At 38.9% G+C, this 12,058-nt stretch overlaps 1 long non-coding RNA gene across 1 annotated transcript; it reads right to left on the bottom strand.

The window, feature by feature from the left end:
* Positions 1-8,101: 8,101 nt before the first annotated feature.
* LOC311301683 lies at positions 8,102-10,172 on the bottom strand. Its single transcript, XR_014629487.1, has 3 exons — positions 10,061-10,172; positions 9,543-9,748; positions 8,102-9,456 (listed from the first exon to the last, which is right to left on the bottom strand). It is a non-coding gene; the product is annotated as an uncharacterized lncRNA (long non-coding RNA).
* Positions 10,173-12,058: the final 1,886 nt, after the last annotated feature.

Genomic DNA, 12,058 nt, shown 5'->3' with positions numbered 1-12,058 from the left:
GTAGAAGGAGCTCTAGACTGCGTGATCGTGTTCACGACCCCTTCTGGCAAGGCAACGGGTATCCGTTGATTATCCATGCATGCAGAGACCAGCGCTCTGGATGGGGATGCCAAATTGAGCCGCCGGCTTGAGAGAGAAGATCTCTCCTCACCGGAATCGGCCATGGGGCCACGTGTGACAGCCGCATCAGCTCTGGGAACCAGGTCTGGTTTTCCCATTGCGGGGCTATGAGGAGCACCGAGTGGCACGTTTCCCTGATTCTCTTGATTACCTGTGGTAACAGCGAGATCGGAGGGAAAGCATACAGTGGAAGGCTGGGCCAGGTTTGGGCCAGCACGTCCTCGTTCTTCGAAAAGAACCTTGGGCAATGAGCGTTGTCTTTTGACACGAAAAGGTCGACTTCCGCTTTGCCGAAGAGGCGCCACAGTAGCTGGGCTGTCTGAGGAAGCAGGGACCATTCTCCCGGGGGAATGTTGCCCCTGGACAGTCTGTCTGGGCCGTCGTTCAGGTGGCCCGGCACATGCGCGAATGAGCATCCCCTTACAGTCCCTCCTGCAGGTGGTGAGCCCACGGGAAGGCGGCCCCACGTCGCTCCTTCGGGCTGAGCCCGGCCGGACCGCTAGAGAATAGCAATTTTTTACAGTTTAGGACAGCATGATATGTCAGTTTCCAGAATGTCCTTCAGAGTAGTATACCTGTCTCCAAAAATGATTAACTTCAGGACAATCCCAAAATGTAAGCTTGTATTCCAAATGTCCCGAGCAGAAATTACAATTCGACAATGAGGAAAGCTTCCTTAAATGGGTGGTAAAATGCCCCTTTTCACAAGATGTAAAATAAGTCTCTGATGTCCCCAGAGTGTGTATGTGAAGTTTTAGCTCAAAATACCCCACAAATTATTTTTACGGCATGTTAAAATTTTCACTTTTCGGGGGTGAGCATTTAAATGCAAATGAGTTGCTGCTCCTGGCGCAGAGAGTGGAGCTACAAGAGCTTTTGTGTGTGTGTGTGTGTGTATGTGTGTGTATGTGTGTGTGTGTGTGTGTGTGTGTGTGTGTGTGTGTGTGTGTGTGTGTGTGTGTGTGTGTGTGTGTGTGTGTGTGTGTGTGTGTGTGTGTGTGTCCGATTACCTCAGGCAGACAAGCACTAAAATGTCAGAAACTGTTCTGCCTTTTATGTTTAAACTGGAGTCGGACAATGATGGAGAGACTCAAGAAGAAGTGACAACATGTAGAATGCAACAGGACGTTTCTGAATGGTTAGTTGATGAATGATAATGATAATCTATAAAATCGCTCATGTTGGAATTGTTGTAAGATGCCTACAGAGTGACATTTGTGTTACTGTATTGCATGTGAAAAGACGGATGCGACAGCTGGAGCAGACTCACAAATGTGCTCTACTACAACAACTCATCCTCTTCTCAACATGGACTGCGTGTTCCCGGGGGCAGGGTTTATGTAAATTTTAGGGTTAGTGATGTCACTGATTTCTTAAAAGCAAATATCTTCCTTTGCTTCGAACTTTGAGCGTTGTAACTTTGCAGAACTTTGCAACATTACACACTAACTAAAGTTAGAACACCTTCTACGGCTGAGATACATCATATTAATCATTTTGTAGTGAATTAATTGATGGTTAGGTTTTTTTAAAAACAAATTTGAGATTGGCCCATATTGAATCCCAACAGGCATCATCATTGTTATCTTCTATTTCCGTACCATATACTGTATATCTCTGTTCCAGATGTCCAAAATTGGTCACTGTAAACTTTAGGGAGCTCCTAATTTAAAGAGCATTGAACGCTTAGTGTGTTTATATGATTATGAGGGTAGAATTCATGTCAAGGTCATTTTAACTTCCTATTGTAATATCCTAAAATCCCCCAAAATAGGGTAGTGCATCAGTTTGGTCAGCTATTTTGTAGATTCATCCAGGCAAAGGTTCATTCGACAGTGTCATTTTCAGCACAATGGAACAGACTGTCTTGTGAATGATGTCTAAGAAATGTAGGTGAAAGAGGAAGCGCATATCTGTCATTCCCCACTCAACTCTCAAGTGGCCACTATACTTTAAAGTACTGTCAAAACGTTCTTGCCCAAGACACTTTTAGTGAAACCAGCAGACAAACTGATGAAATTTTAGGGGTCAGGAGAAGGTAAGAGACATCTGTTTACCTATAATCCTTCCTAAGCAAAAGCTTGGTATGATTGGACTTTTAACAATGTTTCACGTGAACACACGATCCCTTCTTTAGGAATATGTTTGCCACTCAACCGTCAAGATGGGCAGGGTAAAATTAGAAGTTACCAACCTGTGACCAAGTGACTATCTATGCAGTTCGGCATCTCTCAATACACATCACATGTCCTGGATCTACAGTTTTGTGGCATTTTTACTGAATACCAGTTTGTTTACAACTGAGGTCCATCGCTCTTTTCCCTTGTTTGTTGCTGCCATTCGTCTCTCTCTCTCTCTCTCTCTCTCTCTCTCTCTCTCTCTCTCTCTCTCTCTCTCTCTCTCTCTCTCTCTCTCTCTCTCTCTCTCTCTCTCCTCTCTCTCTCTCTCTCTCTCTCCCTCTCTCTCTCTCTCTCTGTCCTGTGCTCCTCTCTCTCATGGCTCTGAGCCAGAGGTGACAGATTTAGAGGAGGCACAGGTTCTATTTTCTCCACCTGTATAAATGATACAGAAACTCAAGCCTGGACCACTCTGCTGCTCCGGGTCCCGAGGCATTTCCATGGAAAGCCAGACTCATGACCTGGACACGAGGATCACTTACACCCACTGAACATTAAGTTAAACCAAACTGTGTTTCTCAGGCAATTACTATTCTCTGGAAAAAAACTTTTATATTAAGACGGTAGCAACCATTTAATGGACCCCTGAATAATTTCTCTAGGGCAAAAAACACCTGTCATCAAGTGGGTACAGTAAGTGGGTTAGGTCATCTCTACCATTTGGGTAACATCCTCAAGTTGCAATGTTTGCTCATTTGGATACACAGAGATATGAACTGAGAGCGTCCTTTGTATTTATGTTGGTTTCATATGGTTTTGAAGAACCTTTACTATCGAAATTTACATTTTGATATTGTCCTTACACCTTATTAATCATTATCAAACATGATTAAGAATTATATAAAGTATGGTAACACTTAGAACCAATAAGGTTCATTAGTTAACATTAGTTAATGTATTAACTAACATGAGCAATATATTTGTTACTGTATTAGTTCATCTTTATTCATGTTAATAAAAATACAGATGTTCATTGTTTGTTCATGTTAGTGCACAGTGCATTAATAATCTTAACAAATACAACCTTTGATTTTAATAATGTATTAGTAAAAATTAATATTAACTAAGATTAATAAATGCTGTAGAAGTATTGTTCTGTCAGGACCATTACCGTCAAATACGATTGACAATTAGCATACAGTTTGGATTGGCGGTATGGTTCCGTTCTGGGCGAGAACTCCCTGCGCATCCATGCAGCCTAGCATGGATAAGAGCAGGGAGAGCAGCAATAACCCCCCTTGGGGTAAACAGAACAGAATCAACATGAATGTTTGCAAATCTATTTAATTCAACATTTTAAAGTACAACATAATTCAAGAATTTATTCTGATTCAAGGGGAATCAGAATGCCAAATCCTGACTGGGCGAGAGGAGGAGCTGGGGATGGAGGAGGGTAATTAGCTCCTGAGAAACGCGATAGCTGCTGATAATACTGAAGGAGCTTATATATGTATACGGTGATAGGCGCCGTATTCCTACAGGTAGATGTGGATCTGCTGAGAGTCAGCTGATGTGAGCTTGACTAACGTGACCTGCCAGAACTAATGAGCTTGATTTCATTCTCATGTTAACTAAGGCAGTTTACTAATGTTAACTAATGAACCTTATTGTAAAGTGTTACCTAAAGTATATATTATTTTACAAATATCACAAAGTATTAATTCAAAAATAGGATCTAGGTTGTCACGCCACATGATTATTAGTTTAGTTATTGACATGACAACCACTCATGAGGGTCCTCAGATATAATTTCCTGTTATATATCCCTGCATGTTGGTTGGACCACTTTTTTTGACTTTTTTTTTTTCCTTTCAAATATTGAAATGTTTATTCCCAAACTCATTGATGCTTTTCACCTATGATTGCTTTGTCTTCGAAAAACACCAAAGTATATCACTTAATCTAAAGAAACACATTTACACATGAGCACACTATAGTTTATTTATAGCATATTTAACTTGCCTGAACTAATTTTTTCCAACATCATGACAGACATCGTCCTCCTATCACCTGCAAATGCCTTTATATAAATTATCTTGAAATATTCTCTATAAGACTGAATTCTATTAAAAACTAAAATGGCGGGGATAAATTAGGAACTGTTTTATATATATATATTTAACATTGGTATAAAACTGAAAGGAGCAATTTGATGTTGGTTTCTATCTTTCTTTCTCACAGGTGTGCACACCCACCTCCCTATGCATTTTTCTTTTTCTTTCATTCTAATACATGCACACACCCAAAGATCTCTTTTGTCTTTTGTGAATTTAGAAGGTTGCCCACACCTTTCAGCACTGCATCCAGAGGAGTGACCTTGCAATGAGTTGTCCTGGATTCTGGGTCAAATCCTGTTGCTATGTCTGCTGTGCAAAGCAGGCCAAAAAGTGTGCCAGAGACAGACTATGGACATTTATTGTCGAATCCAGAGAGGAGATGATGTCATGAAGCAATGGAACGGATTCCTGCTTGGAATCATAAAAAGACAGGAACTGATGATGTCAGAAAAAGGGAACTAGAACTACCTGCAAGCAAAAAATGAATTCCACTCTGTCACCGAGATAATATTCCCAGAAGAATTGAATGACATAGTCATTAAAAAAGAAAGAATTGTTAGCCTCAGGACTGACACATCAAGTTAGAAGATTTATGACTGAAGTATATTCTTAAAACAAGAGGGCATTCTCACATACTCACTCTTCTCAAAAAGAACGCAATTACATGTGGGACGAAAGGCCCTTTATCTAAAGTCTAAGTAATCTTGAAAATGAGGATGTTGGTTCATGCCTGCCGATTAAAGTCGGCCTGTAACATCTAGAGTAAGAGCTCTGGACAGCACAACACAGTTGAAATGGAAATTGTCCTTTCTTCCCTTACTGTGATGTATATCAGAGTGAAATGGCTTCTCAAATGAGAAAAAAATTGATCAGGACATGCAGGACTAGATTTTCTCCATCAAGAAATTATTGTATCATTGTCGTTTGGTGAAGGACTATTATCCCGGCTTCGTTTTTGACGAATGTTTTTGATGAAAGATTAATGTGAAATTTCAAATAATAATAATAATAATAATGGTGCGCACATATAAATAATTAATAATAGACAGTGCAAACTTCTATAAAAAAAATTAGAATGGTCAATTTTGATTTCATACCCACTTTAAAATTCTAGCAGATATGATAAGATAACTTTTTTTTCATGTTATAGTCAATAAACCACTCCATTACATTTTTTTTATAAAAAAATGTCTAAAATTAAATAAAAAAACAAAACTCTAAAAACTAAAATAAATCATTTTAAATGCATACAAGTGATCTTAGGCATCACAACATTATAGAGTAAATATGAAAAACTGATTTTCATTTTAAAAATGGCAAAACATTTAACATTTAACAGAGTTCTGTCATGACAACACTCGTGAGATTGGTATGGTAAAAGAGATTGGCATGGTAATGGAGATGGCAATGTTAATGTATTTGGTCTTGTCGGAATAGATCTGCTACGCTGCTGCTGCTGCAGAGCAAGTGCAGAGACTTGCTACTGCCAATACCTTCACAGAAATTGCTGTGAGCATGTAAGACAAGCTGCTGCTGCTGCTGCACATGTAACACACATGAATTAACCCCGTAGCAGATCTACACAGCCACGCTGGGGAGATGGAGGGTTTCTGAAAGCGCGCTGCAGACGTAACAGCAAACATTGCCAAGTATTTGAATGTTTGAGCAGGAAGCTCACTGGCCGCTGATTAGACAGCAACCAATCAGCTTGTGCTATGTAGATAATGACATGATTGCTACCAATAAGTTAAAGACCTATCAGCCTGCACCATTCAGAGTTTCATGCCAGAACTATGTAATTAATAGATTATTATTGAGAAATCATCAGATTATGGCAATATAGACAATATAAACTACAGCTCAAAAGTTTGGAATAATTAGGATGTTTTTGAAAGAAGTCTCTTATGCTTACCAAGGCTGCATTTATTTGATCAAAAATACAGTCAAATCTGTAATATTCTGAAACATTATTTCAATTTAAAATAACTGTTTGTGTTTGCTATATAATTTATTCCATTAAATGTATTCCTTGAATTTATATATTGGTAAATACTTTTGGTAACCGATATGACATCCCTAAATCACAAACAATATGTGCCTCCCAAAACACAACCTGACTCTAATGAAAGTGATATAAATGAAACTAGCACAAAGAATCGGATTGCGTATTCTAAATTCTCTTCCCTTCTATCCCCCTTCAGCATCCTTTTCACACAGTCGGTGTGGGTAGCAGGAATCTATAGCTTGACCCAGACAGCTGCCTGGTGCTGGTCTAGACAGTGATGGAGACAAGCGTCACGGCTCCATGCGCACAAACTCTGCATCTCAACATCTCAGGGACACAGGCATGTAGAACACCACCCTCTGACGGGTCTGCCTGCGAACTGCAGTCAACCTGCCAACAGCTATGATAGTCTACTGATGGCAATGGCAATTTTATTTATATAGCACTATTTACTGCAACCAGAGTTGACCAATGTGCTTTACAAAAAAATGACTCAAAAACACCAATAACACAAGGATAAAAATACAAAGCAGTAAAGCATAACATAACATAACACAATAAACATGCAGTAAACATAAGACAAGAGTAAGAGTGCTTCAACCATTAAAAGCCATGTCGAACAGATTTTTTACTTAGATTTAAAAATGGACACTTTGATCTTTGAGACATGTTCATTTAAGCATCTAAGTCACACATGACTCCTGAAAAAAAGCCATTAAGTACTTCAAACAACCCATTTATAATTGATTCAAATTGCATTTATACTGAAACATGCACCATCGTGACGGTGCAAAAAGTCTGGCCTAGTTGGAAGGCCTGCACTGTTCACAAAAGAACAGAATTGCATCATTTTATAGTTCATTTCTGTTAGGAAATAAACTATTGTACCAATAAACATGCCTTTGCACTTGCCAGGTATTTCTAAACATCACAGGCCTAATGTTTCCAAAATTAAGTCTCTGTTGCACTTTTGCCCAAAAAGCCAGCTGCTCTAAACCCCAGTAGATACTAGAGTATGTTCAAAAACATTGAATAAAATCAAACCATTTGTGTAACTGACTGTGTGCAACATATTTTAAGCATATCAAACTGGTCAAGATTATGAAGTTTGAAGTTTCTTCACTGCCATAACGGATCAAAATTGAGATAATGAGGAGGCTGTTTTCAGATGAAAGTTAAATCCCAGAAAGGTTTGCAATTTATATGTATACAGGTTTTTTTTACAAGTGTATTTTAAAAATCAAGGTCATATATATATATTGCATTTGCCTAATTTGGTCAAGTTTATTTTACATGTACACTCAAAAAAAAAAAAAAAGATTTTTTTGATGTTGTTCACTTTGTTTAAACCATTCATTTTGATTTAACACCATGTGTCAGGTTTCATGTTCAAACACTATTGCATCATGTTAAACTGACTTGAAACGGTTACTCTTTGGCTTAACTCTATGTTTTCATTTTGATAGAACATGTTTAAATCAAGTAACTCAGAAATTAATTTAATTAATTACGTCTATGTCTGACCACAAAATATATTAAATAAATTTGAACTTACTCCATGATTTCTAATTTGGAGAATTAATTTTGAACTCGTCCAAATAACTTGATTAAATCGTGTCCAAATAATTTAAATCAATCATGTGGAACCACTGTCCATGATTAAATCATGTTCAACCAAAGAGGCTTTTTTTTTTTGTGTGTGTAACTACCATTAAAAGTTTGCATGCCTGTTAGATTTTAATCGGTGCCGGAGGTCTTTAATGCTTAACAAGGCAACATTTATTTAATCAAACATATTGTAAAAGCAGTAATATTGTGACATTTTTATTTAAAAAAAGATTACTTTTAAAAATAATACCTGTTTTCTATTTTAATCCATTTTAAAATTTAATTAATTCATGTGATGGTAAAGCTGAATTTTCAGCATCATTACTGAAATTTCTTGCTGCTAAATCATTTTGTGGAAACGATGAATAGAAAGTTCAGACAGAATATGCACAGCATATATCCCAGAATGATTGGAGAATGTTCCAAAGAGCATTATGTGATTCAATGGAAGTAAAGAAATCTTACTTGTACAAAGGAGCTTATCTTAGATTCTGAACTCAAATAAATGTGTGTTGAGATGTCTGGCAACCAATTATTCAAGTGAATTCATAAATCATGTTTGAAAATCACACTTTGAAGCAAAATTTTTTTTAGATATAGACATTTGAGATCTGCAAAGAACAACACATATTAGAAAAGCAATGTGGTGACTGGGCTTGAGGACACACAAAAAGCCTATAGCCACAGAGAACAGTTGAGAAAGTCAAACCATCATCACAATGCAAATGCTTTGAGACAGACAGCCTTTGGCATCTTAGCCATGATTAATCTTAGTATAGCCAACATCTTAGATCATAATTTTATCAGAAGAGCTGTAACTACTATGAATACATAAGTACTGATGCTTAATTCAAGGACAAATCTATCCTGAAGATTGAGTCTATATTGCCACCTAGTGGACACTCCTGTGAAATGATATTGCACAAATTGTACAAAAAGCTAATTTTCAGTTCAATTCAAATCATTCTTTAATGTTTTTAACACTAAACAAGAACACAATCCCTTCCGGTTACTTTGTTTTAACCTTAACATTGTAATGCATTATTTTATAGATGTACTGTAATGAAATTCAAAATTGTGCTTAGACTAAGATTAAAACATAAATATGCTTCAACTGGCAGATGTGAATGAATGAAATAAATTGGCAAAAGTAATGCTCAGCAATGATTTGTTCAACATATCTATATAAATTAACATTAAATACTGAGAGGTCATTCAAAACAACTAAATTACTTAAAACAACACTGGCCTGAGCTCAGTAGTTTATAAACCAACTAATTTCACATATTTTTTTTAACAAAGGGCTAACATCCTTATACTTCGGCATCAGCAAACTGGTCGGCCACTACAGTATAAACAATGCGGACCCATTTGACAGGTTTAATGTGGTGAACTGCTGGGCTGTAGTGTCCCTGGTTTGAGCTTGGGCCATTCTGGACGTTACAATGAAACATCTCCTTTTCTTCTGTAATCAAGTCATCTCCAGGATCTGTGGTAGGCATACAGACATAAATAGCTTATTACAAAATTTATGAAACAGAGATTCTATAAAACATTATTTGTACATGAAATTACCATAAGGAGGCTGATTCTCATTTTCTATGCGTTGTGAAATCTCCTCTAACTCCTTTTCCCAGTCCTCTTCCTGAATAGGGGGCTGTGGCTGTGGCTTGATGCTCCGGTTACCCATCTGAGGAAATGTTTTCTTTGCTCTTCTTTGTCTCCACTTGTTTGGGTGCATTTCTTCTTCTTCACAGAGAGATAAGCTCTACCTCCAGATACTAGAATGATAAAACGTGTGAAAAGCAAACAACACGTGAAGATTCCATTCTGGTACTGTCGGATACATTTCTGGGCTTTTACCAGGTCATAACAAACCGTTTTACAAAATCCTTGTATTTAAGATTAAGGTTTCAAGATTAAATTCAATTTTCGTTTACTCTTCCACAATCCGTTGAGAAAAATGCACTTGAGTTAACCCAACTTTTTGTAAATTTAACTGAAGGTAGACTATGAAACTTTGTTTTGTTCAAAATTAACAACATTTAGTCAATACATCATCAATCCTTCTTCCAAACGTGTTTTTGTCTTACCTTGATTCACTATGGTAAGCCTATTATAAGTGCAAAATCATAGATCTGTCGGGATGGTTTCGCAGAAAATTGCGTACATACGTCACTCGCCCATGTGTGTGTCGTCATATCCGTAAATAGAGAAAAGTTGCTCCACTTTGACGCGTGTGTGGTGTGGGAGTGGCATAGTTTAGATGTCACAACGAGCAAGAAGGTTGACACACGATGCAGCAAATCTCATACCCGTTTTAAAAACGAACAGAGGAGAGTCTGCTGGCAAAAAGAGAATGCGACAGAGCTCACAATAAAATGAGAATCAACATTGACTTGGCTTTTCGTACGTTAGATGGCGACAGCTGGATTTCAAATGTTGTCAAAACGATGCAGCGATGGCGTTTTATTAGTCAACAGGTGAGTTATTTTATTGAACAGATAAACTGCTATAGGTAGCTCTCTAACAAATCATTGTAAAGCATTATCTATTGTGAAGGGTCATTGTGTCGGTTAACCGCCAAACCGCGAGATTTGTTGCTTCTTCACTGTGGTAAGAAAAAATCCCGTACCGTCACAGCACTAGGAAGTACTGTGTCTGTCAGTCAGTCAGCCAGCTTGAGATCCTTTCCATCTAATCCGGTTAATTTATATGGGATTAATATCCTGCCATGATTCAAAACTGAAAATAAAGTTCTGAAAGGTTGAAACTAAGTGTTCGAAAACTCAAAATCGTACAAAAAAAAGTTTTGCAAGATTGAAAAATAAGATTTGCAAAAATATCTCTGCAAACATTATGTTGTTTTTGAGATTTCCTTCTTCAGAACTGCAACACTTTTTTTACGATGTTGCGCAAACAATTTTTCAGAGTTTCAAATTTGTCAGTGTTCTCCCACTGTATTAGTTTGTTTTCCAGGTTTGAAACCTTGTAAATGGTGATCTGAAAACGTACTCGGTTACTAACGTAACCTCGGTTCGCTCTAGAAGAGGGAATGAGTACTGCGTAAGTATCTTACGCTAGGGGAAAATCCCTTTTCCGCGAGATATTGAAGCCAAAAAATTATCCTTAATTTTGTATTATTGTAAAACGCGTTGCGGCAGCATACAGACATAGGCGAGACGGCTCGCGTGCCTATTGGCTGTTCTGCGGCAACTGCAGCAGCCTATCGAGCGAGGCCTAGCGTGACGTCAGACCCAATGAGGGTGCTTCGCGCCCGCTGCGTCACGTCCCGCCGAAACGGGCGTGGCTTAGGCCTATAAATCCAGCTCGCAGGCAGCTGATATCTGGTTTTTCATCGCCGAAGCGAACCAGAGCGTGTGCATGCACGGCAAGATACGCAGTACTCGTTCCCTCTTCTAGAGAGAACCGAGGTTACGCTAGTAACCGAATACGTTCTCTTACGAGAGGTCTCTCGTACTGCGTAAGTATCTTACGCTAGGGGACCCAATGTAAAACGCCGTGCGTGCTGGGATCTGACACCAAAGACCCAAGGGCGAAAGCCCGGGGTTCATATAGTCCACAATCACCAAGGGAACTCACAGGGAGTCCGGGAAGAGGGAGGGGCGGAGCCGCGCTCTTCCACATACAACAGCGTCCCTCAGACGCAAATTACATCATACAGACAGGGCAGAGTTCGGCCTGAACTGATGGAAAATTGTGGGTCTTATTCACTTTGCCCATAGCATTTTATGGTCGATCAGCGAGCAGTGCTCAGCGGACACAGTATTCTGAACCGATAGCATCAGAACAGACAGTACTGGTTTATTTAGACCGACAACAGCCTGGCCTGTAAGGCAGGAACCTCAAGGTTATAAAACCTTATAAATGCAGACGGGGAGGCCCAGCCTGCCGCCATACATATATCTTGCAAGGCAATCCCACTTGACCAGGCCCACGATGAAGCCATGCTTCTCATGGAGTGCGCTCTGACGCCAGCGCAATGGCGTCAACTATCCATCTGGATAGGCTCTGTTTCGACGCGGCTAGTCCCTTGGAACGCCCGCTGAACGAAACAAAGAGCTGCTCCG

Source organism: Rutilus rutilus, assembly GCF_951802725.1.
Source record: "Rutilus rutilus genome assembly, chromosome: 12".
NCBI classification, from domain to species: Eukaryota; Metazoa; Chordata; class Actinopteri; order Cypriniformes; family Leuciscidae; genus Rutilus; species Rutilus rutilus.
The sequence above is the reverse complement of the archived record's forward strand: the minus strand, read 5'-3'. Positions and strand labels throughout refer to the sequence as shown.